The sequence below is a fragment of the Macrotis lagotis genome, chromosome 1 (assembly GCF_037893015.1).
Source record: "Macrotis lagotis isolate mMagLag1 chromosome 1, bilby.v1.9.chrom.fasta, whole genome shotgun sequence".
In the NCBI taxonomy this organism is placed as follows: domain Eukaryota; kingdom Metazoa; phylum Chordata; class Mammalia; order Peramelemorphia; family Peramelidae; genus Macrotis; species Macrotis lagotis.
In genome coordinates this window covers 395,637,327-395,660,114 of record NC_133658.1, presented here as the reverse complement: position 1 = coordinate 395,660,114, position 22,788 = coordinate 395,637,327, and the positions used below count along the sequence as shown (strand labels likewise).

The 22,788-nt window shown below is 43.6% G+C and overlaps 1 protein-coding gene across 4 annotated transcripts in view; it reads left to right on the top strand.

Annotated features, from left to right (window-relative positions):
- The first annotated feature begins 6,738 nt into the window (after positions 1–6,738).
- LARP1 (La ribonucleoprotein 1, translational regulator) overlaps positions 6,739–22,788 on the top strand; it is a 56,084-nt gene continuing 40,034 nt past the window's right edge. The window contains exon 1 of one of the 4 annotated variants that reach the window (XM_074212550.1): positions 6,739–6,916. The gene's annotated coding sequence lies outside the window, so the exon portion shown is untranslated. The remainder of the gene's footprint in view (positions 6,917–22,788) is intronic. The other 3 variants (XM_074212548.1, XM_074212547.1, XM_074212549.1) reach the window with 3 other exon arrangements.

Genomic DNA, 22,788 nt, shown 5'->3' with positions numbered 1-22,788 from the left:
GATTTGAACTTAGGTGCTCTGAGCTTTGACATTCTATGCACTGTGCCACTTACCTGTCATTGAATTGGTAGAAAAGCTATAGTTTAAAAATCTACTATTGTTATTGTTAGACTAAAAGTCTACTATTATAAGTACATGAAACTTGTCCAGGATCCCTGAATTTCCTCACTAGCAGAATAACAAGCTAAGTCTAAATGAGTTCTAAGACCCTGCCCTGACCTAACATTTTATGTTCTAAGTTTCCTTTCAACCTCATCCAGGACATCCTATGTTCTAATGTCTCCAGGCCTAAGTCTCTATCCTGGGGAATAAAATATTGCTATGATGAGTTAAGGAGGATGTTATATACAGGAAGCACCACACAGATTCTGTGCATTCTTGTAGAACAAGGCCTGCACATAAATATGCAGGTGTTCCACTGATTCACATTTCAAGGCACCTGTCTGACCTTCTTTGGCCCCAGGTTAGCATGAAGGAAGGACAATATTGGGTCTGTTTTTGACTTTCTTTTTATCTTGTAATGAGACAGTAAACTAACCACTTTATATCCCTCTATCCCTAAGTATACTCATCTGTAAAATAGGATATCTCTCCCTTTTTTTTGAAGAGCAGAAAGAACAACCAGTAGTTAGAACTAAAAAATCTCTGGGTCAACAATTCTATGCCATTTTGCTGGGAGTTATGGTTTCCAGAAATAGTATTTCAGTTATATTAAATTCAAGGGGCATTTATTTAATTTATTTAGTCTTCTTTTTTTTTTTTTTGGCAAGGCAATGGGGTTCAGTGACTTGCCCAAGGTCACATAGCTAGGTATGGATTTGAGGTCACATTTGAACTCAGGTCCTTCTGACTCCAGGGCTGGTGCTCTATCCACTGCATCACCTAGCTACCTCTAGTCCTCTTTTTTTTCTTATTATTTATTTATTTATTTATTTATTTTTTAGGTTTTTGCAAGGCAATGGGGTTAAGTGGCTTGCCCAAGGCCCACACTGCTAGGTAATTATTAAGTGTCTGAGGTCAAATTTGAACTCAAGTACTCCCGACTCCAGGACCAGTGCTCTATTCACTGTGCCACCTAGCCGCCCCCAATCATTAGTTTTTGCAAAATTTTGAGTTTTACATTTTTCTCCCTTTTCCTGACAGAAAACAATCTGCTATAGGTTCTACATTTATAACCATGCTAAACAATGGACACTTATTGATCCTTTTCTGAGAGAAGATTCAAATTCAAATGGAAGAAAGAAAACATTGGGGGGGGGAAATGACATAATATATAAGACAACTTTTAAAAATTGAAGATAATAAGCTTTGGTCTTTATTTAAACTCCACAGATCTTTCCTTGGATATGGATGGTATTTTCCATCATAAGTCTTTTTAAATTGTCTTTGATTATTGTCCTGCTGAAATGAACAAGTCCATCATAGTTGATCACTGCCCCATATTGCTTAGTATGTATAATGTTCTTCTGATTCTACTCATCTCACTCAGCATCAATTCATGCAAGTCTTTCTAGGCTTTTCTGAAATCTCGTCCTTTATGATTTCTTATAAAACAATAGTGTTCCATCACATTCATATGCCACAATTTGTTCAGCCATTCCCCAATTGATGGACATCCTTTAGTTTCTATTTCTTTGCCACTACAATCAGAGCTGCTATGAATATTTTTGTATATGTGGGATTTTTACCCCTTATCATGATCTCTTCAGGATACAGACCCAGTGGAGGTATTGCTGGATCAAAATATATGCACATTTTTATTACCTTATAGGCATAATTCCAAATTGCTCTCCAGAAAGGTTGGATCAGTTCACAGCTCCAACAACAAGGCATTAGTGTCCCAGTTTTCCCATATTGCCTCCAACACTAATCATTATCCTTTCCGGTCATACTGGTCGATCTGAGAGGTATGAGATGGTACTTTAGAGCTGTTTTAATTTGCATTTCTCTAATCAATAATGATTCGAAGCAACTTTTCATATGACAATAGATACTTTGATTTCTTCCTCTGAGAATCACCTTTCCATATCTTAAGCATTTATCAATTGGGGAATGAATTGGTTATTTTTTTATAAATTTGACCTAGTTCTCTATATATTTTAGAAATGAGTTCTTTGTCAGAAACACTAGTTGTAAAAATTGTTTTCCAACATATTATATCCCTTTTAATCTTGGTTGCAGTGGTTTTGTTTGTGTAAAAACTTTTTAATTTAATGTAAATCAGAATTTTCCAGTTTGGTTTTTATAATGTTCTCTATCTCTTCCTTGGTCTACACTATTCCCCTTTCCATAGATCTGATAGTAAACTGTTCTTTGTTCACCTAATTGACTTATAATATTACTTTTTATGTCTAAATCCTGTTCTTATCTTGATATAGGATGTTGGTTTATGCCTATTTTCTGCTATTCTATCTTCTAGTTTTCCCAGCAGTTTTTATCAAAGAGAGAATTCTTATCTCAGAAACTTGAATCTTTGGGTTTACCAAACAGTAGATTACTTTGGTCATTTTCTGCTGTTTCTTCAAAAAGCATTTATTAAATACCTCTAAGATATGGTGACTACCCTCAAAAGGAATTTGTTATCTAGGAGGGGAGATATGTACACAGTAAATATAGTACAAATCAGAATGTAATTGTTTAAGAAAAGTACAAATTGCTAAGAGATCATATAGTCTTAGTACTGGACACTAGGACATAGAACATAGATGAAGGACACTAGAGTTGAAGGAAATCTTATAACATCAAAAAAAAAATCCAAACCCTAGAACATTATAGGAGAAAGAGACTCTTCTAATATTGATTATCTGATCAATTTATTTGATTTATAAATGAATAAACTGGGATCCAGAGAAGTTAAATGAATTACCCATCATAAAATTAATAAATGGCAGATACTGAACTCAAACTCCTATGTACCAACTCTATTGCTTTCTGCTATACAAAAGGGTCTCTAAAAACTTTATTGTTTCTTTGAAGTCACTTTCTGGTGGTGTTGTTGTTCAGTTCTAGATGACTCTTCTTGATCCCATTTGGGGTTTTCTGGGCAAAGATACTGGAGCTTTTTGTCATTTCCTTCTCCAGCTCATTTTAAGGATGAGGAAATTGACCTGAACAAGATTAAATGGCTAATCAATTAGAAAATGGCTTGGGGCAGTTAGGTGGCACAGTGGCTAGGTGGCACAGTGGCTAGAGTGCCAGCCCTGAAGCCAGGAGGACCTGAGTTTAAATTCAGCCTCTGACACTTAATAATTACCTAGCTGTGTGATCTTGGGAAAATCACCCAACCCTTTGCAAAAAACAAACAAACAGAAAAACAAAAACAGAAAATGGTTGAGGTTGAATTTGAACTCTTGAAGATGAGTTTTCCTGCCTATCCACTTTACCTGGCTGTCTGTTTCTGGGGCTCCTAAAATATTTTTCAGATGTAGTGGTATGGATATATCATACAAGATCTATAGACATACATACATCTCTCTATATTTACATATATATATACACATACACATACGTTAATTTTTAAACACACACACATACCCATGCATATATGCACAAACCTTATGTGATATAGCAGAAAAATCAGACATGTTGTCATGAGACCTGTATCCTCTAACCTGTTCTTTGAGTCTTTCTGGTTGTGTGAACTTGGACAAATTACTTCTCTCTGAGCTTGTTCTTCACCTGTAAAATGGGGGTGGTAATATTTATATTATATACCTTGGACAGTTATGTGGTACAAATGAGATAGCATATCCATATCCACAAGTTATATAACTGCAAAATATTATTATTAATGAAACCAAAGCCATGCAATGCCTTACACATAAAGTTGACACATTACAGAAATATTTTTGAGTGATTCAGAGCAAATAATTCCTATTAAGGAATGGGGTCATACAAAGGAGAGTGCTGGTCCTGAACATAGGGAAGACTCATAATATATTATACTTATATATGCCTATATATTGTATTATACTTAGATATTCATATAGGCATATATAAGTATAATATAATATGTATAATACAAAACATGCATATTCATTAGTGCTCATGTTCACTAATGCTATGTGACGTATGTGGAAAGAAAGTTGTTAAAGACTAGAGGAGTCGGTAAAAGCTTTCAGGAAAGAAATAGTGTTGATTTTAACTGCCTCAGAGGGGTGAAAAGAAATTCAGTCTGTGGGAAAAAAATGATAGCATGGACTTCCAACCATAAGGAACATCAGTAGGAAAACTCAGCCAGTTTGGAAAGGACCATTTTGGCTGGAACAAAGTCCCAGGTAAATGTCTTGAAAAATTAGGTGGGTCCACAATATGGAATAATAATAGCTAGCATTTATATAATGCTTTAAGGTTTGCAATTCTCTTAAAAAATATTAGCTCATCTGATCCTCATAGATCAGGTAGGAGCTATTATTAGCCCCATTTTGCAGGTGAAGAAACTAATGTCCAGAGTCCCAAAGCTGGCCTAACTTGGCCGAGGGTCTACTCTACCCATTTGCATCACCATGTCTCAAGGTTTTTAATGCCAGGCAAAGGTATATGAACTATAAATAGGAGGCAATGGAAATTTTATACCATTGACAGAATCATTTTGCCTGTGGGTAGATACGGTTGAATCATTCTGTTGACCAGAATTTTTCCAGCGGCCCCTGACCTCTTCCACTCTCAGGCCATCCTGCTTTGCCTGGCATTCAAGGCTCTCAGCGGCCTGGCAGGGGCTGGCCTACCCTCCTGCTGACCCGGCTGCCTCTTCGGATACTATGTAGCAGTCATGTCTCGCTCCTTGCCCCGCCCCACCCCCCCTCGTATTTTTCCACTTGCTTGCCTTTGCTCGCCGGTCCCCAGCCCAGCCTGTCCTTCCTCCCTTCCCCTGCCGAACTCCTGGCCCTCCTTCATTAGAGCACGATTCAGTTAGTCTCTGAAGAACCTTCTTGGGTGCAGTGACTACCCCCCCCCCCCGATCTCAGGAGCCCCGCTCTGCCCCTGTCTGTGGTGTTCATCTCCTTGCTACTCGTGCGTTTTAGCTCCTGCTCTCCCGCAGCAGGCGGCGCAGGGCTGGGGCGTCCTCTCTTCTTGGGGTGCCTAGCCCTGCGCTCTGCCAGTAGCAGCCTCTCTGACTCCACGTTCTGTGTCGCAAGGCCACTTCGTAGCTCTTCAGTCTTTCGGACCTCCGTGGGGCGTGCTGCGTTATTAGAGTGCAGGGACCCCCTCCCCCCAGATTAGGATTCTCCACGGCCAGCGGTTAGAAAATGAGTGTCGTGTCATCACGCGGGCATTCTGCTCTCCCTCCCAGAGGGCACGGGCGCCCCCGCCCCCAGGGTAAGGGCAGCGACACCCGCACTTGGGCGACTGCTCCCCGCGGGGGCCCCCCCCCCCCGAGTGCTTTCACCTAATTCTTTCCCCCTTCGGGCCGGCTATAGCGCAGAAAGTTGTGCGGGGCTTAAGGCACGTGGAGGTGAGAGTGACTCGCCAAGGTCACCCGGGCCGGGTGGGGAAGGCCCGGAGCGCTGGGTTTAGGGACTGAGGGGGCCCTGCGGGGCTCGGGCAAATGAACCCACCCGAGCTTCTGTGAGCTCGGGTGTGCGTTAATCAGCACTTTTCCTTCCCTTCTCCAAATGCAGTCTCGTCTCCCACCAACTCATCTACCGCCCTCAGCCTAAAAAGCGAAAGCAAGCCGGCACTGGCGCCGCATGGCCCCGGGTCCATGTGCTCCACCTGCGGCCTGGCTTCCCCGCGCGGGCCCTTTAAGAGCTCCCCGCCCCTCCGCGGCTTCCCCCGCGCGCCCCCCCCGCCCCATCCACCTTTCCGAATTGCATCAGGCACGTGCTCGCCCCCGTCCCGTCGGAGCCTCCCCTTCCTCCCCCTGCGCCGGGGAGCCGGAGCGGAGAGCCGCGGGGAGGCGGGGAGGGAGGGGAAGTGAAGGCGTGCGCGCGCGCTCCTCGCCCCTTTCCCAGGGGCCGGGCCCCAGCGCGCGCGCCCCCGGCGCCCCGTCCCCGCTCCCGACCGCCTCCCCTCCCCTCCCGTCCCGGAGACGCCGCGTTGCGAAGCGCGCCCCCGCCGATCGCGTGGTCTGCTCGGCTCCGCTCTCCCCTTCCATATTGCTGCAGCCAGAGCTGGGAGCCCGGGCTGCCCCCGGGGGAGAGGCGGAGAGCAGAGCCGCGGGCCCGGGGCTTCGGGGTGGGGGGTGGCGGGGGGCGCCTGCGGCCCCCGGCGAGGAGGCAACAGAGGGTCCCCCCCCGCCCCGGCGCCGCCGCCGCCGCCGCCGCCGCGCAGGGCCTGGGCTTCTCGGCGGCCGCCTCCGACGGGGAGGGAGGAAAGGGAGGGGGCCGCGGCCGGCTGCTCGGCCCGAGGCCCCCCGGCTCCCCTCCCGCGCCGGGCCGCGGAGGGGCGCAGCCCCTGGAGGCGGCCTTCCCGGCGGGCAGAGCGGCGAGGCCGCCGGCTTCGGCAAAGTTTGAGGCGGCGGCGGCGGCGGCGGGCGAGAGGGGTGGGGGCGAGGCCGCTGCGGCGCCGGGGGCTTCGCTTGGGGGGGCGGGCGCTCCCATGGCCACCGAGGTGGAGTCGCTCCCGCCCGGCAACCCCCTCCTTCAGGCCGAGGAGCACGGCGGGCTGGTGATGAAGCAGCCGCCGCCGGCGCCGCAGCCGCCGCCGCCGCCCGAGGGCAAGGCAGAGGCTCCGGACGGCGGCGACCCCGGGCCCCGGCCCCCGCGGCCGCCCCGCGACGACGGCCCGCAGCCCGACCGGGAGAGCCTGCAGCCGCCGCCGCCCCGGCCCGAGAGCGACGGCGGCAGCGGCAGCGAGGAGGGCGGCGAGCCGGGCCGCCGCGAGTTCGTCGAGGCCCCCCCGCCCAAGGTGAACCCGTGGACGAAAAACGCGGGCCCGACGGCCCTGGTGACCGTGAACGGACAGTCCCCGCCAGGTGGGTGCCCGCCCCCTCCCTCGCGTGTCGGGTCGGGCTTCCTGGGCGCGCGGGGCCGCAGCCGGGGGGGAGGGGGACTCCATCGCGATCCGCGCCCGTCCCCAGCCCCGGGGGTCCCCTTCGGGAGCTGACGCAGGCCCGGCGCCGCCGCCCGGGCTCGGGAGCGGTCGGGTCCGGCCTGGGGCGGCCCGAGCCTTCTGGGCCGGAGCCCCGGCAGCTGTCGCGGCGGGGGCGCGGAGCAGGCCCCGAGTCCCCGGACGAAACTACTTTTTGGGTGCGAATGTGGTTGGTCTCGTCCCCCTCCCCCGGCACTCCCAGGTGGGGGCGGGGAGGGAGCCTCCCGCACCCCGCGTTCCGGGGCCGCGGCAGCGATCGCCCCCCGGCCACGCCGCGGGCAGGAGGCCATGAGTTCATGGCAGCAAACATGGATTCTGGATCTGGAAGTTCTCCGGGGATCGGGCCGGGCCCGGCGGCTCGGAGGCCCCTGCCCGGGGGGGGGGGAGGGTAAACGTGTCACTGAGGAGCCGCGGAGCGCAGAGGCGGCCCGGGGCCGGGGCCGGGGCTGGGGCTGGGGCCGGGGCCGGGGCCGGGGCTGGGGCCGGGGCTGGGGCCGGGGCCGGGGCCGGGTCCTGCCGAAACCTCCGGCCGCGGAGCCGGACGGGAGGGGCGTGGAGATGGGGAGGGGTGGGCTGGGGGGGCGGTGGAAGCGGGGCCCGCGGGGCGGCGCCGGGGGAGTGACAGGTCGGGGCCGCGGGGCGGCCACGCGGGGGGCCCAGGGGGCCGAGGCCCCGCGGCAGGGTTCGATTTTGGAAGGCGGCCCCGGGCCGGGCCGGGCCGGGCCGAGGGCGTGTGCGCGTGTGCCCGGGCGTGTGTGTCTCGGCCAGCTTCCTCCCCTTCCCAGCATTCCACTGCAGCAGAGACAACGTGGTTTCTCTCCTCGCTGCCTGCCTGAAGCGCGTGTGATCCGGCCGACATACCCCCGGCCCGCACCCCACCCCCCACCCCCGAACCTTCGGGGAGGCCCCCCACCCTGCCCGGCCCAGCCCGGGGCGCAATCTCCCGGCCCTGCCGCTGTGTCCAAAGGGGGGGGGGGCTCGGCCTGGGCTAGCCCGGGGCCTCGTGGCCTTGATTTTCACCCTTGGACCCGGGCGCCTGAGCCAGCCCGTCTGGGTTTTTGTTGTTGTTGCCCGCCCCCCCAAACCTATTTATATAGGGCAGGGTTGCCGGTCTGGAATTCTGCGCGATCCTTGAAATGCAGCCGGGAGAGCAGGGTCCCCAGGGTCTCCCCCTTGTCTTAGTCTCCTCTGCCCTCTCCCAAGTGCTGTTGATTCTTCCGTTTATAAGGCTAGAACCTAGTTTAAGGGGGAGACCTTAGGGCCTGGGGAAAGTGAAATGGGAGGAGGTAAAAGCATGCCCTCCTTCACCTGGCATGAGGCCTTGGCCTGGAGGAAACTGAAAAGCCAGCCTTAGATCAGAATGTTGCAATGGCATTTCTCTTAAGGTTGCTTCATTGGAGGAGGGTTCATTTGGGATTTACTAACAGTACCTCAAACTGTGTCTAACCCCCCTCTCCCTCTTTCCAGAACATGCTCTCTTATGCAAAAGAGAATTTGGAAACCTCCATTTTCTTTAAAATCACTTCTCCCCCGGGGATAAGGGAGAGGGACTTTGAAAGAGATTTGGACATATTAAACTGAAAAGAGAGCTAAATGGACTCTAAAAAAGAAGGAAAGAGAAAAGGTTGCTGGCCATGTGCATCTGACTCCAGGCTGCTTGATAGCAAATCTACTTTTGGGTTTTAAATCCCAGAGTGCAATGTCAGATGGCCTACAGGTGCATGTGCTGGCATTTTGTGAAAGCTGATGCCCTCTGAAATGGTGCGTCATCACCATTGTTGACATATGGGAAATGTGTGGCCTTAGCTCTGGCTTCTCCCCTTTTCTCCCCCATCAACAGAAGCAAACATTCCTTTCAGGTGCTCAAAACAAATCTTGGTCAGATAGGTTTCTGTACTGTTAACTCTGTGGTTGAAATCACAATTGTAGCACTGTGGCACCACTGCAAAATCATGTCTTCACCCAGAGAGGTCATTGACTTGGCTTAAAGATAAAGCCTTGTGGGTCTCAAAGTCCCTCCTGAAACCTGGAATTTAGTACTTTTAAAAATTCTGCTTTGTGAAAATAGTACCATTTGATAATTTGAAAGTAGTACGTTTTCTTTGGCATTCATAATATAGTGAACTTGGAATAAGATCTGAGTTCAAGACCTAATTTTGTTTCTTGATTGTAATAGCTGGGGTACTGGAATCAAATGAAGTCCTCAAACCTGAGTTTTATCTTCAAATGTGGATAATAATAATAATAATAATAATAATAATAATAATAATAGTTACCCTTCTTACATGGTTGTGAAGAAAGTGCTTTGTAAACAACACATAAAGGTTGCTCTCAGCTTATACTGCCTTGCCTCTCTTTTAGGCACATGGGTAAACAGCATATTTTAAGGGAAAAGATAGCAGTCCTGGGGTTTTAATTCTGCTGTATTTCTGACCCATTGTGTCTTGGGCAAGTCATCAGATGTCTCTGGGCTTCAGTTTTCCTGAGTTTTATTAGGATTGTATTAGATTTCTGAGATTCTCAGACCTAACCTCTATATAATTTAAATGCAAGTTAATAGGTTATTGGATAGGTTACTGTATTAATATCATTTTCATGTTTTAGCATTTTGGAAGCTACAGAACAGAGTGTAAACTTTCTGCTGCAAACTTTCCAAAGCTTTCTGTAGAAGCCTATTTTTATTCACTGGTTTGGCTCTGGTAGTATTTTTTGAGGGGACATGCACAGTAAGGAGTAATGAAAGATGCTTTGAGGTCAAATACCTGCTTGCAGTTTACTTTTTCTATGTAACTGTATCCAGGTTCATTTAAATGTGTAAACTTTTACACATCTTAGATTATTTTACTCTATTATTTAAAATTTCAATTTCTTCACCATTTCCTTTATTTAAAAAGAAGGAAACCTAGTTCTGAGTAGTTGATCTGTCACTAACTGACTCATGACCTTGGGCCAGTCATTTCTCTTCTGGAATCCATGTCCTCATCTGTGAAATGAAAATAGATCATCTAGATAATCCTTAAATTCTTTCTAATATTTGGTTAGGTGATTATTCATTTAAATACAAAGTGAATTGAAAAAATTATACTCTGGTCTTGGTTTAGCCATACAAATTAAATACCATATATGTTCAATTTGACCTTTGAACCTGTAAAAATAAAGGGATTGCAGTAGATGGTTTCTAACATCTTCAACTCTTAGAATTTCTCTTCAAAGTTTTCTTTAATTTTGGCATTTTAAGGACCTTTCCAGTTCTAATAATCTATTAATGTAGTATGTTCTTAAAGTTGATTTCATTATGTCATGCTTAGCAGTCTAGTATGAAAATTAGGTTTTGTTCCTTGTCCACATGCCAGGTTGGAGAATCAGAGGATACTTTTTGGGAGTAGGAGAAACCAGGCTAAAATTAAAGAATTTCTGTGCATAAATCACAGTGAATCCCTATACAGTTAATTTTTTTGAGAATTCACCACAAGTGCATCAAGAGATCCTACCTCCATTCCTCTTAATCATTTACAATGAATATAATAGCACATTATTTTTCTAAGGTGGTGTGATGTAGTAAAATTGACTACTGTTCCTTTTCTGTAGTTTACCATATAATATCCTGAATGAAACATGATTCTAGCCTGGATCATAACCTCAGCTAAAACTTTATCCCTAGCCTAACTTCCCCTCCAAATCTGGACAGTTCCTCTTTTCTCATTTTCCAGAAATACCGTTTTTAAACCTGAATCCCAAATGTGGTTTAGAAAGTATCAGCTAGCCTGATCCCTGCTATTGGATTTTGTGTTGGGGTTTTTGATGTCCTTACTCCAATGATCCATCTAACTCCTGGAAATGTTTTGTGTGCTTTAGGTGGGTTTTGATGACTTGACAACATTGTGGGGGGGGAGCCGGGGTACATTTTAAGGACTGGGAGCTCCTGATAAAGAATCTTATGCCAGTGTTTTATTCTGAACTATTGCTTCCTCTTTTCCCCTGCTCTTTACCTCTCCCGTTCTCAATAAAGCAAGTAGTTGGACCATAACATGGTTCAGAATGAATGTATCTGAGCTTTCAACCACATAACAATACTCTTTCTCTCTCTCTTTAGGGGGCGTTAAGTGACTTGCCCAAGATCTCAGTATTATCTCTTTAAGCTCATTTCACATCACCTTGCTAAGGTAGTATAGCATCAGAGAATATTAGAACTAGGAGTTTGGAGATTTGAATTCTAGTTCTGATTCTACTGTAACTCATTGATGTCACCCTGGACAAGTCACTTGTCAGCTTTTTGCACTGTCTACCTTTTCAAGTCAAGGTGGTCTACTCAAAGTCTTCTGAAGATACCTGGTATTTTCCTACCTCCCAACTTTAGAATTTTTCCTGTTTGAGATGCTAGGTATTCTTTTCCTAGGTCATATGACCCTCTTCCATTGAAGCTTTCTTTAGTGAATCACAGGATCATAGATTAGAACTAGAAAGACTTTGGTAGGCCTTACTTGAAGGCCATCTAATTTATTCCTCTGATTTTACACATAATGAGAACTAAGACCTGGATATTTTAAGAGACTTGCCCAAGATTATACAAGGTAATATGTTGTGAAGTCAGATTTAAACTCAAGTCTTCTGAATTCAAATCTAGTTTTCTTTCTGTTTCACTGCTCAGCCTCTAAGATGAATTGATGCAGAGCCAAACCAGAAGAATAATTGGTATGAATCCCACAGTTAAAATAAGGAAAGACAACATTGAAAGAGTTTAGAATTATGATCGAGATAGAAAGCAATTATAACTTAAGAGGACTGACAGTGAGACAGGCTTTTGACAGACAGGTGGTAGACTTTAGGAATGGAAAGAAACATACATGCTCGTTTTGATTTAAACTTAATTGTTGCAAGGGCAGCATTAAGAAATTATGAGTGTAGCGGGAAAATGCCAAAATAATAAGTGTCTGAGGTTGGATTTGAACCCAGGTACTCCTGACTCCAAGGCCGGCGCCACCTCAGGATTCTTATTTATATATTTTATCTAACCCTTGAATCTCCCCCCAACATAGTATAGGTACTCTGCAGGTACTAAAATATAATATTTGAGTTGAAGAGGTTGAGTCATCTCATACCATCTCTCAACAATTCTGGTTTATTTTCTAATTTGTGAAGAGATTGTAGAGTTAGATATAGTTTTGAAGTTGGGGGTTAGGAAAGTATGTGTGGGTTAATTCCAGTTACAGGAAGCCTTTGGCTGATGTTAACATGTGAATTCTGACCAGTTAGTGAATCTGTATACCAAGGGGTTCTTAGATGTATTGGGATTTGGGGGTTAGGAGACACTCCGGTTAGAATTACCAGCTCTTCATTTGTGAGATTGGACTGTAGTCACTGGAGGTAAGTTTCTCAGCTTCCCCCTTTTTTCTTCTTTATTCCCACTCCTGATAAGAAACAGTTGTGATACTTTAGGTAGGAGCAAACATTTTATTTTTGCTGTTCTTTAATATCCTATTTTTTATCTCTGGAAAATGGTCAAAAAGTTGCTGGCCAGAAATTATGAAGAACAGATTGATAAGAAGATGACCTTCTTTGTTTAAGGTATTAGGCTCTGGGAAGGAGCTAACAGACTGAGGAACCCTGGACAGCATCTGGAATGAAAGGGAGGGAGCACCAGAGAATAAGAGTATGTGGCACAGTTAAGCTTAAATGTAAATTGCTGAATCTGAGCAGCAGTGAGGTGTGATTAAAGAGCTATGGATTGGATTATGGTCTGGTTCTACTTCCCAGCTCTTTTTTTTTTTTTTAGGTTTTTTTGCAAGGCAAATGGGGTTAAGTGGCTTGCTCAAGGCCACACAGCTAGGTAATTATTAAGTGTCTGAGACTGGATTTGAACCCAGGTACTCCTGACTCCAAGCTGGTGCTTTATCCACTACACCACCTAGCTTCCCTACTTCCCAGCTCTTGACACCTTTTGGTCTTGTCTTAACCTGTAAAATGAAGGAGTTGGACTCTGATCTGCTAAAGCCCCTGCCAATTTGGAAAATGTGACTCTGTGTTCCTTTAAAAGCTAAGTAAGTAATTTTAGGGGGTTATCTACTATCTAAAGAATCTTTTTTTTTAGAAACCTCAAAACTAGATTTTATTGGGGGTTAACAGTTAGCATTATGGCAGATTGAATAGGCAAGCATATTAGTTTATTTTTTTTAGTTTTTTGCAAGGCAAATGGGGTTAAGTGACTTGCCCAAGGTCACACAGCTAGGTAATTATTAAGTGTCTGAGACCGCATTTGAACCCAGGTACTCCTGACTCTAGGGCTGGTGCTTTATCCACCACGCCACCTAGCTGCCCCTGCATATTAGTTTAGAAAGCAAGTATGGACTTATCCCTCATTTTACAGAAGAGGAAATTAAATACCAGAAATTACTTCTAAGTAATCCATTCCCTTTTTCAGAGTAGATGCCCCATTAGGGTCCTTACAGATTTGTGTCTAAACTCTTCATTTTGCAGATGAGGAGGAACACACACTTGGAAGAGGAAAGTGATTTGCTCACAGTCAGCCATTAAGTGGTAGATTCCGGGTCCTTTTCTTATAGATTCATGCCCCGTTACCAGAGTAGTTCTATTTCTGTCCCTCGCTGAACTGGGGGTGTCTTGTCCTTAGATTTGTGCTAGGGATTCTTTGGGGATCAGCTCTAAAAAACCCAATTTTCAGTTCATTACCAAGACCCTAGGGCTCGAGTGTGGAAATTTGGATCTGATTTCTTACTAATTCTCACTTTCTGACCTGGGTGTTAAGAGATTGTGCTTTTTGGTCCCAGAGATCAAATTTTAGTCTTTGCTTCTTCCTTAGGTCTTGGTCCCATGTTCCCCACTGTGAAATTTGAAGAGCTCAAGAGACATAGGGAGTTTTGCCTCTTGTGCCAGATCTGTACTGCCTGTCTCTGAGCCAGGCTTATCACTTTGGAGACAGGAAAGTTTAAGGGATCTCAGAAGTCTTTTCTATAAAGAAACATCCATCTTGAATATCCCAGGGTCCCTAAGGCATAAAGTTCAGGTAAGCAGGACTGAAAACTACCTTGCTTTTGGAGAGGTAGTAATACTTGCCATCAAGAAGATCTGGGTTCATATATCAATTCCTGATGCTAACTTTGTATCCATGAAATGTAACCTTTCCTCCCTGAGCCTCAGTTTTTCCTTCTGTAAAATAAAAGACAATAATAGCTTTAAGTACCTACCTAAAAAGAATATTCTTAGACTCAAATGAAAGAATGTAGAGGGTGTTTTTTGTTGTCGATAATTTTCAAATATGGTGATGCTGTATACCTTGTGATTAAAAAATCAAATGGGAGATTCCCAAATCCAGGAGGATCATGGTATCTGGATGAAGAAAGTAGTATTATTGAATGTGATTTTGGAATGTGGTGCCATTTTATCTGGTTCTAGGAACCAGTTAGTATAAATAGAAAGATAGTCTTTATAAGTGTTAAAAGCAAGACTTGATAGCCAACCAGAAAAGATGCAGGTGTGAGGTCTGTGGTCAGGAATCATCAATGAAATGGAATGGGGGAGATGTGTAGCAGCAGTTCATGGTCCCATAGTAGAACCTGTTGTAGGAAACATGTGACTGAGACTTCAATGAAAGTTGGGTTTCGAGACCCTAGCATTTGAAGGGTGTGGACATCCAGCAGCAATTGTGCTCCCCCTCTCCACGGAAAATGTATATGTATATGGAGGAGGGTATTTATGAATTTAACGGACAAATGAAAGAAGACCCTAACCCCACATCTCTTATATTTCAAGACTTAGGTCAATAATAACTGCCATCAGGTTGTTTCTGATATGACTTTTTGGAGGTTCTGCTATTTATTGAGCTTTTCATCAAGCTTCCTAGTCATTTCCAGGAGTCAGATCTGGCAGTTTCCTCTGCTGCACAGATAATATTTGCAGTCCAGCCTCATCCTGAACCTACCTTTCCTACAGCCTGGAATCAGTAGACTCAGACTTAGAGCAATATTAACATTCAATATCTCTAGCTCCACAGAAATCTTAGGTCTTACCTATCCCAAAATGCCTTGTGGGGTAACCACCCTCTCCACAATTAGTAAGAACGGTCACCAGTCGTGTAAGAACTAAAGATGAGCTTTCCATTTCATTCAGAGGGAAGTTAGGCAAGCTCACAGAAGCTCTTTGGGGTAATCATCCAGATGTGTTATTAAAAAACCAGTACCTCAAACTTGTTCAATATTTCCTATGCTTGAAAAGGACCTGTTTTATTTAATCTTCGTGTTGAAATGATATTGGGCTCTTTATGCCCCAATTTTCCAGCCTGAACTTGATATGTGCCAATGATCAGGTAAAGGAAGTTCTAAGGTCTCTTCTGGCTCAGCATAATCTATGTTCTGTGGTCAGGCTGGACTCTAGAGCACTGTTTTTTAATTCTTAATGTGTCCTACTCAGAACTAGCTGATATAATTATAATGTCCCCATTCTTCTGTGCCCTAAGGCACAGAATCTTGTTGATCTTGCTAAACTGTCAAAAGTGCTGTGTGATGCTCTCTTGTGGAAGTTAATATAGGTGTTGCTTTTTGCTCTGGTTAATTTTGAGAACTAAGATGGACAGTGCCTGGCTAAGCCAAAATTCTGAGGACATAAGAGTTAAAGCTGGGGCATTTATATTGAGGTAGAGCAGGGGAGCAATTTGAGGGTCTGGTTCAGCAAGCCTGAGGTCTTGAGTGGCTTTTGTGTTTTATGATATGACTTTGGTCTGGAAGAATTTTGGGGGGGTTCTATTTTGTTCTCACTTTTAAGTAAATAATCATCAAATGCTTATTGTTAACACCATTATAGTTAATGCCAGTGAGATAAAAAAGTTATATATATATAACTTTTATATATATATATATATATAAAAGAATAATCCCTGCCTTTGTGAAGTTTACAGTCTAATAGGTGAGTGCATTTTAGTTGAATTTTTGTTTATTGCTGATTAAGATGAAGTTGGGAAGGAGGGTTGAACTTGGATCATTGCAAAAATTTGAGTGTAGGGTGGCTAGTAGTGGCACAGTGGATAAAGCACCGGCCCTGGAGTTGGGAGTACCTGAGTTCAAATCCTGCCTCAGACACTTAATAATTACCTAGCTGTGTGGCCTTTGGGCAAGCCACTTAATTCCATTGCCTTGCAAAAATCCTAAAAAAAAAAATAATAATAATCCTCCTCCCCAGGGTAGCTAGGTGGCAAAGTAGATAGAGCACAGGCCCTGGAGTAAGGAGTACCAGTTCAAATCCTACCTCAGACACTTAATAATTACCTAGCTGTGTGGCCTTTGGGCAAGCCACTTAATTCCATTTGCCTTGCAAAAACCTAAAAAAAAAAAAAAAATGAGTGTAAAATCTGTATCACCAGAAGAAGGTCATAGGTTCTTGTTGTTCCTAGTGTTTCCAGAGAGCCAACCTTCAGTGCAGAGGAAGCTAATGTATTTGTCCTGACCAGACCATAATTGGAAAAAGTCCTCTGGAAGGTAAAGCTTACCAAATTAGTGAAACCTTCAGTATTTTAGAGCAGAGTTTCTTAATCTGAAATCTGTGAACTTATTTGTGGTTTTAATAAAAAAAACACTTGAATAACTATCAATATAATTGGTTTCCTTTGTAATCTTATATTTTTCTGCATTTAGCAGTGGAGTGGGCGGAGGTGGGCACATGCATCCTTAGGCATCATCAAATTACCAAAGGGAGTCCCTGAGACACAGAAACATTAATGACTGTTGTCCTACTTCATATGCATAAGTGGTGTCATTTTTCTTTCCTTCTCAGTGCTGGGATTGAGGAAGGGAGAGGAAGCTGAAGGAAGAAATTTTGGAAATGAAAATAAAAAAACTCTTGGTTTTAGAATAAGTGCTAGATTGATATGCCTTCTAGGCCTGTGCTTTTTTTTTTTTTACCTTTTCCTCAAGTCCCCAGTGTTGTTTGTATCAGTTCACTCAATGACTGGGAATTATACCTGCTTAAACCTTGATATAACTTAAGATTGCCCCCCCCCAACGCCTTGGAAATGATGTAGATGGACTATCCTTTGGGGTCAGAAATCTATGCTCCTGGAATTGGAGAGTTTATCTTACTTCCTGGAGGTATTACTGGCTGAAGACTTAGGAATCTGCCTTAGGGACATTGTTTATATCTGGGAGGTACATTTAGAGCTGTGGTATCAAAATCAAATAGAAATGTGACTTCCCAATGAATACATAAGGGTCCCTGAAGGCTATATATATATTGTAGTTTTAAAATGTAAAGTTCTTATTGTATATTTATTTTGTGGGCCTCTTATGCATTTCTGGGTAACTGAAATGATACATTGTCAGTTATAAGGGGACCATAGAAATAGAATAGTAAGAGTTAGAAGAGACATTATAAATAATTTAGTCCAGCCCTCTTGTTTTACAAGAGGAGAAACTGAGGCCTGGTGAGGAGGAAATAACTTAGCCAGGATTACACAGGAAGTTGATGCCAGGGCAAAAACCAAAACCAAACTCCTAACCCCCAGTCTCAATATGTTTTGGCATTGTACTCCACTTAATGTAATGGTTATTGCTTTTATTTAGGCACATTGTTGTTCTTTTGCTTCTTGCCCCTTTCTTTTCTCCCCCATGGTTAAAGGGTCTAAAGAATAGAGGTGACTTCCCTTTTAATATATGGAGTTCTGGGGTTTGAAATATTGCCCATTCAGATCACAGTTACTCATTGGTTAGAGCAAAGGACCAGGAAGAACTAGCTATTTGACCCTCTGCTGTAGTCCTCTATGGGTGAGAGAAGACAACTGTACTGGGGATGTCTTCGGTATGTTTTCCTATTTCAATGTGAAACAGTTTGGAGTGGATGCCTGTTCAGTAATTAATACAGTTATGGGATGGAAGTATTTCTTTTTCCCTTTTTCTCTCCTATCCTGAGTTACCTAACCTTTGAGAGGAAGGAATATCAGGAAAGCTTAGCTTACTGAGGAATGTGGGCCACTGGTAGAGGGAACGTGTATTTTATCTTTTTTTATTATTATTATTTTTGTCTTTGTATTTTGACTTGCTCAAGGCCACCCAACTAAGTAAGTATTAAATGTCTGAGATCTGATTTGAACTCAGGTCCTCCTGAATTCACCCCCTCCAGGGCCAGTGTTCTAGCCATAGTGTTACCTAACTACCCCAACATGTGTTCTTCTTTTTTTTTTTTAATTAAAGATATTATTTGAGTTTTACAATTTTCTCCCAATCTTGCTTCCCTCCCCCCACCCCACCCCACAGATAGCGCTCCGTCAGTCTTTAATTTGTTTCCAAAATGTATTATTCTTATGGCAAGGATGTGCCAGTGGAGGGAACCTTTCTCTTAAGAAGATTCCCCCATTCAGTGGCAAAAGCTTGAACTTGTGTACAAGACTGGAAACCAAGAAGCTCTGGGTTATTTTTATTTTTAAGCCAGATCATTTCTTTCTTCCTTTGTAGGAGCATAAATTTATAACCAATATAACCTTAGAGGTTATCAGATCTGTAAGGTGTTTAGAGAGCCATGATTTGAACCCAGGTCTCTGTCTCCAAATGCAACACACGCTGTTCTATATACAATTTTTCCTTACTATTTCATACATTTTCTCCCCCTTAATGTAAAATGGTACGTACTCCTTTATATCATTTACCATTCTGCCTTGTAGGACTTCTGTGAAGTATGATGAGTGAAACTTCTGAGTGCCCTTAGATGAAAGAGGTCCTATAAATCCAAATAATAATTATTAGGGTTTTGAAGACCAGTTGGAACCCAGAGAAGATGCTGTTTGTCCCAATCACCCTGGTATTCATTCCCACCTCCACCCCTTAAACTTGTAACATGTTTGGGGCACAGTATCCCTGTGCAAGTTTTGGCAAGTTGTTGGACTTCCAGGTTGTGGGAGTCCAGTATACAAAGGTGGCCTGGTGATCATTCTCTGGGAGTTGAATGTAAATCTATAGATCCAAGGGAATCCAAGATGGTACGTGCCAAAAGAGAGAGAATTCTGAATTATCCTAATTTCAGGTATGTCATGGGTACTTAGATTGGATTAGGATCTGTAGAGTAGAGAGACCTTGGTGTTAATTGGAGGCTGGAGACAAGGATAATACATCCTTCCCTGGGCTTCAGGCCAATTCCTGGGGAGTCTGAAAGATTTGGCCCTTCTGCCTAAATCAGTTTTTGTTGTCACCTCCTCATTTCACTCTATTTCCTCACTCCACTGATTTTAAAAATAACATGAAGAGGGATGGGTCAGTAGCTGTTTTTGGCAACTTCTCCTCTAGCCTGAGGTGGTGGTCTAGCAACTTGAGGACCCAGGGAACTAAGAAGTAGGTAGAGATCAGGGAACATGCTGAAGGGAAATGAGAAGTGTCTTCTGGGGGAGGGGGGTGTTGCTACATTTTGGAAAAGGGGCAGGACTAGCAACAAAAAAGAAACTTTGATTGGAAACAGACTCCTGGCTCAGTGACTTCTTTGAAGATGGCCCACAGCAGGTCTCCCTCAGCTCAGGCTTTGGATCCCAATTACAAGACTTAGAAGATCTAAGTGTTTTATGGTTTCCTTGGACATAAACAGTGTAATTCCATAGGGAACACTCTTCTTTATTCATATTCATTCACATCTGATGTTCCCTAGATGTGTACTTTGGTGAAGTCTTGCAGGCCAATAGTTGCTCATCTTGGGAGCAAATACTTCATGGTTGACATTTCTATTGTATTTTAAAGCTTGTAAACAACTTTATACACCCTTTTGATTCCTACTTGAACCTACTTCCAATCTTTTAGATAGGAGCTGCTAGTACATCTTACTCCTTTTTACAAATTAGAAAACTGTGACTTTCCTTTAAAGGAAAAGGAGGGATTGATAAAGAAGGGAAATGGTTTGCCCAAGCACACAATTTATGTGCTTAAGGCAAGCCTAGTGCTCCAGAATCAGGAGAACCTCATCATGCATTCCTTCATTATCTCTTTACCTTCTGGAATTTGTAGACTCCTTTAAAGCTAAGCATAAGTACTACTTCCTCCCATGAAACATTGTCTGATACCCCTCACTCCCAACTTGTCATGCACTCTTTCTTCTTAAATATTACTGTATTTTTATTTAATCTATTTACATAGATCCCATTGATGAAATATAAACTCCCAAAGGACTAGTGAAGAATCCCTGCTTTCTGCTTAGTTGGAGATCAGAAAACACACTTGATAAATACTAGTTGAATTGAATTTCTATGTCAAATCTGACCTTGGAGAAGACCATAGGAAAATAGATTGCCTGAGTTTGGTTCTTTTGGTAAGTCTTTCTCTGCTATGTCATTTGGGGCTTTGCACCCAGGAAGGAGAAACTCTGCCCATAAATTCTCACATTCTCAGTGGCTAAATTCCTCTCCCTCTCTACTTTCTTGGTGCTTTAAACAAAGATCAGATGTCTATGGGTTTAGCAAATCAAATCATGCCACATCTCTGGGTCTGTTTCCTCATTCCATAAAATTAGGGGATTGGTGGAGTTAACCAAGTTTACAAACAGCTTATGGGGTAGCTTATAGGCATGGGTTTTCTATCCAACACCTGTACATTTAACTTCCCTTTTTATTTCTAGTCCTTTGATATCCTTACTCAGAATTGCTGGTAGGCTCTAGGGCTAAAGGTTACCCATCCCTTACCCTATGTCTTAATCGTTTTGTTAGCATCCCTGGGCCGATGGAAACCATCATCATTGCAACAAATCTCTCACACAGCTCTCGTACTATTTTCTTGATCTAGTCTGGTACCCTGAGCAGGTTAGGGACAGTTGTACGTTTGCCAGATCCTCTTCTCAGCTTCTAATATCTGATCTTCAGTTGGACCTAGGACAGGGTTTTTAACCTTGTTTATTTCCTGGATATCTTTGGCAATCTGGTGAAGTCTTCTCAGAATGACATGTTTTAAATATATAAGATAAAGTTCATAGAATTGAATTATTTTGAAATATAATTGACATTATTTTTTAAGGGGAAAAAAGTTCACAGACCCAAGTTAAGAATCCCATGGCCTTGAGGAAAGGGGCTACTCTTCAGGTATTAGGTATTTCTCTGATACGGACTTGCCACCATGATTTTGGATAAGAGAGAGAGATCCTCCTTCATTAGTCCCTCCTTTTTCTTTGTTGAGTTGAAGTGATTTTTTTTTTTTTTTAAGATTTTGCAAGGCAATGGGGTTAAGTGGCTTTCCCAAGGCCATATGGCTAGGTAATTATTAAGTGTCTGAGGTTGGGTTTGAACCCAGGTACTCCTGACTCCAAGGCCGGTGCTCTATCCACTGCACCACCTAGCCGCCTCAAAGTAAGTGATTTCACTAGTTAATGAATAATTGAATTCTAACCCAGCATTTGACTCCAAAGATAATAATAAATAGCTTAGTGAGCCCTTCTGAGCCACCATAGCTGGAGTCATGATCGCAGAACTGTCACTATTTAGACTGGGACTGGATCAGTGATTTCATTGGTATAGGGATTTCCCACTCTACTAGCACACATAGCCTTTCTCTGAAACTTTTAGACTGGAGTCACTATCAAATGTGGTAGAGGTAAAATCTGAAATCAGGTCTTCCTGATGTAGGTCAGTTTTCTAAACACTGCTAAGTTGCTTGTATTACCTGTATGACCATTGATAAATAAACTTTTTTAGTCCTCAGTTTACTTTCCTGTAAAATGAGGGGTTTGGGTTGGAAGATCTGTATCTGTGATCTGTAATTGTTCTTGGTTCTGCCCTTAAGAGTCCTGTCTTTTCTAACTAGATCAACTAACTAGAGTCTTTGTGACCCAAGAAAAGTATTTGATATTGACAGGCCTATCCTTAGGGCAGCCTAGAATAGGAGTTTGTGACCTCTGTAAGAAGGTGGAAGATTGTAGTTAGTTATATCTTATGGGCTTGGTCAGAGAGTTCTGACCCCCTGGTGACAAAGACAGAGTCTATAACCTCCTGAGGCCTATTTGGACTATATGAGGATAAGTGCTTCCTTTAGCACCCTGGAAGGTTGCTAAGAAGTCAAAATGATTGCCAAAGGAGATTGTTTCCATTATAGAGAGGCCAGGAGCATCTGTTGCCTCCATTCTAATGAATGTAGACTTTGGACCTGGGATTTATCTGGAAGGCACATGTTTCCCCAGTCTCTAAAGCCTCTTAGTCTGTTTCTTTTGGCATCAACTTCAGGGGTTATGAGTTTGATACTTCTGATGTAGAATCATGTCCATTATGGGAATCTTGAAGAATTGTATTATTAGGCTCCTTAGGGTTTGCTGTGTTATATACAACTTGACTTGAGATCAGGAAGATAATAATTTTTTAATTCTGCTCTTTTATCTGTATGATTATGGATAATCATCTGGATAATTTGTATAGATATCAGTTAATCTCTCTGAGCCTTGATTTCTTCATCTGTAAAATGGGGAGTTAATCCCTGGAGTATTGATCAAGTGAGGTTCAAGTTTGAAAATTTTAATTTAGTCTGTATGTTTTAAGGACCCATGATTTCGACACTATAAAGAACTCCTGGATGAAGAAACTTCCCTCTATCCTTACTCAGTGTGAAAGTACATTGGCACTTTTGACTTAGAGAATTGTCTAAAACACTGAAAAGTTAAGGGATTTGTCTAGGGTTTTCCTAGAGGGGGTGGGATTTGAAACTAAGCTTTCTTGAATCCAAAGGAAGATATAACTTAAATGTCTATTATAGTTATTGGCAGGGAGGGCCATGATGACCACATGGCAGTTGCCATTTCCCATAG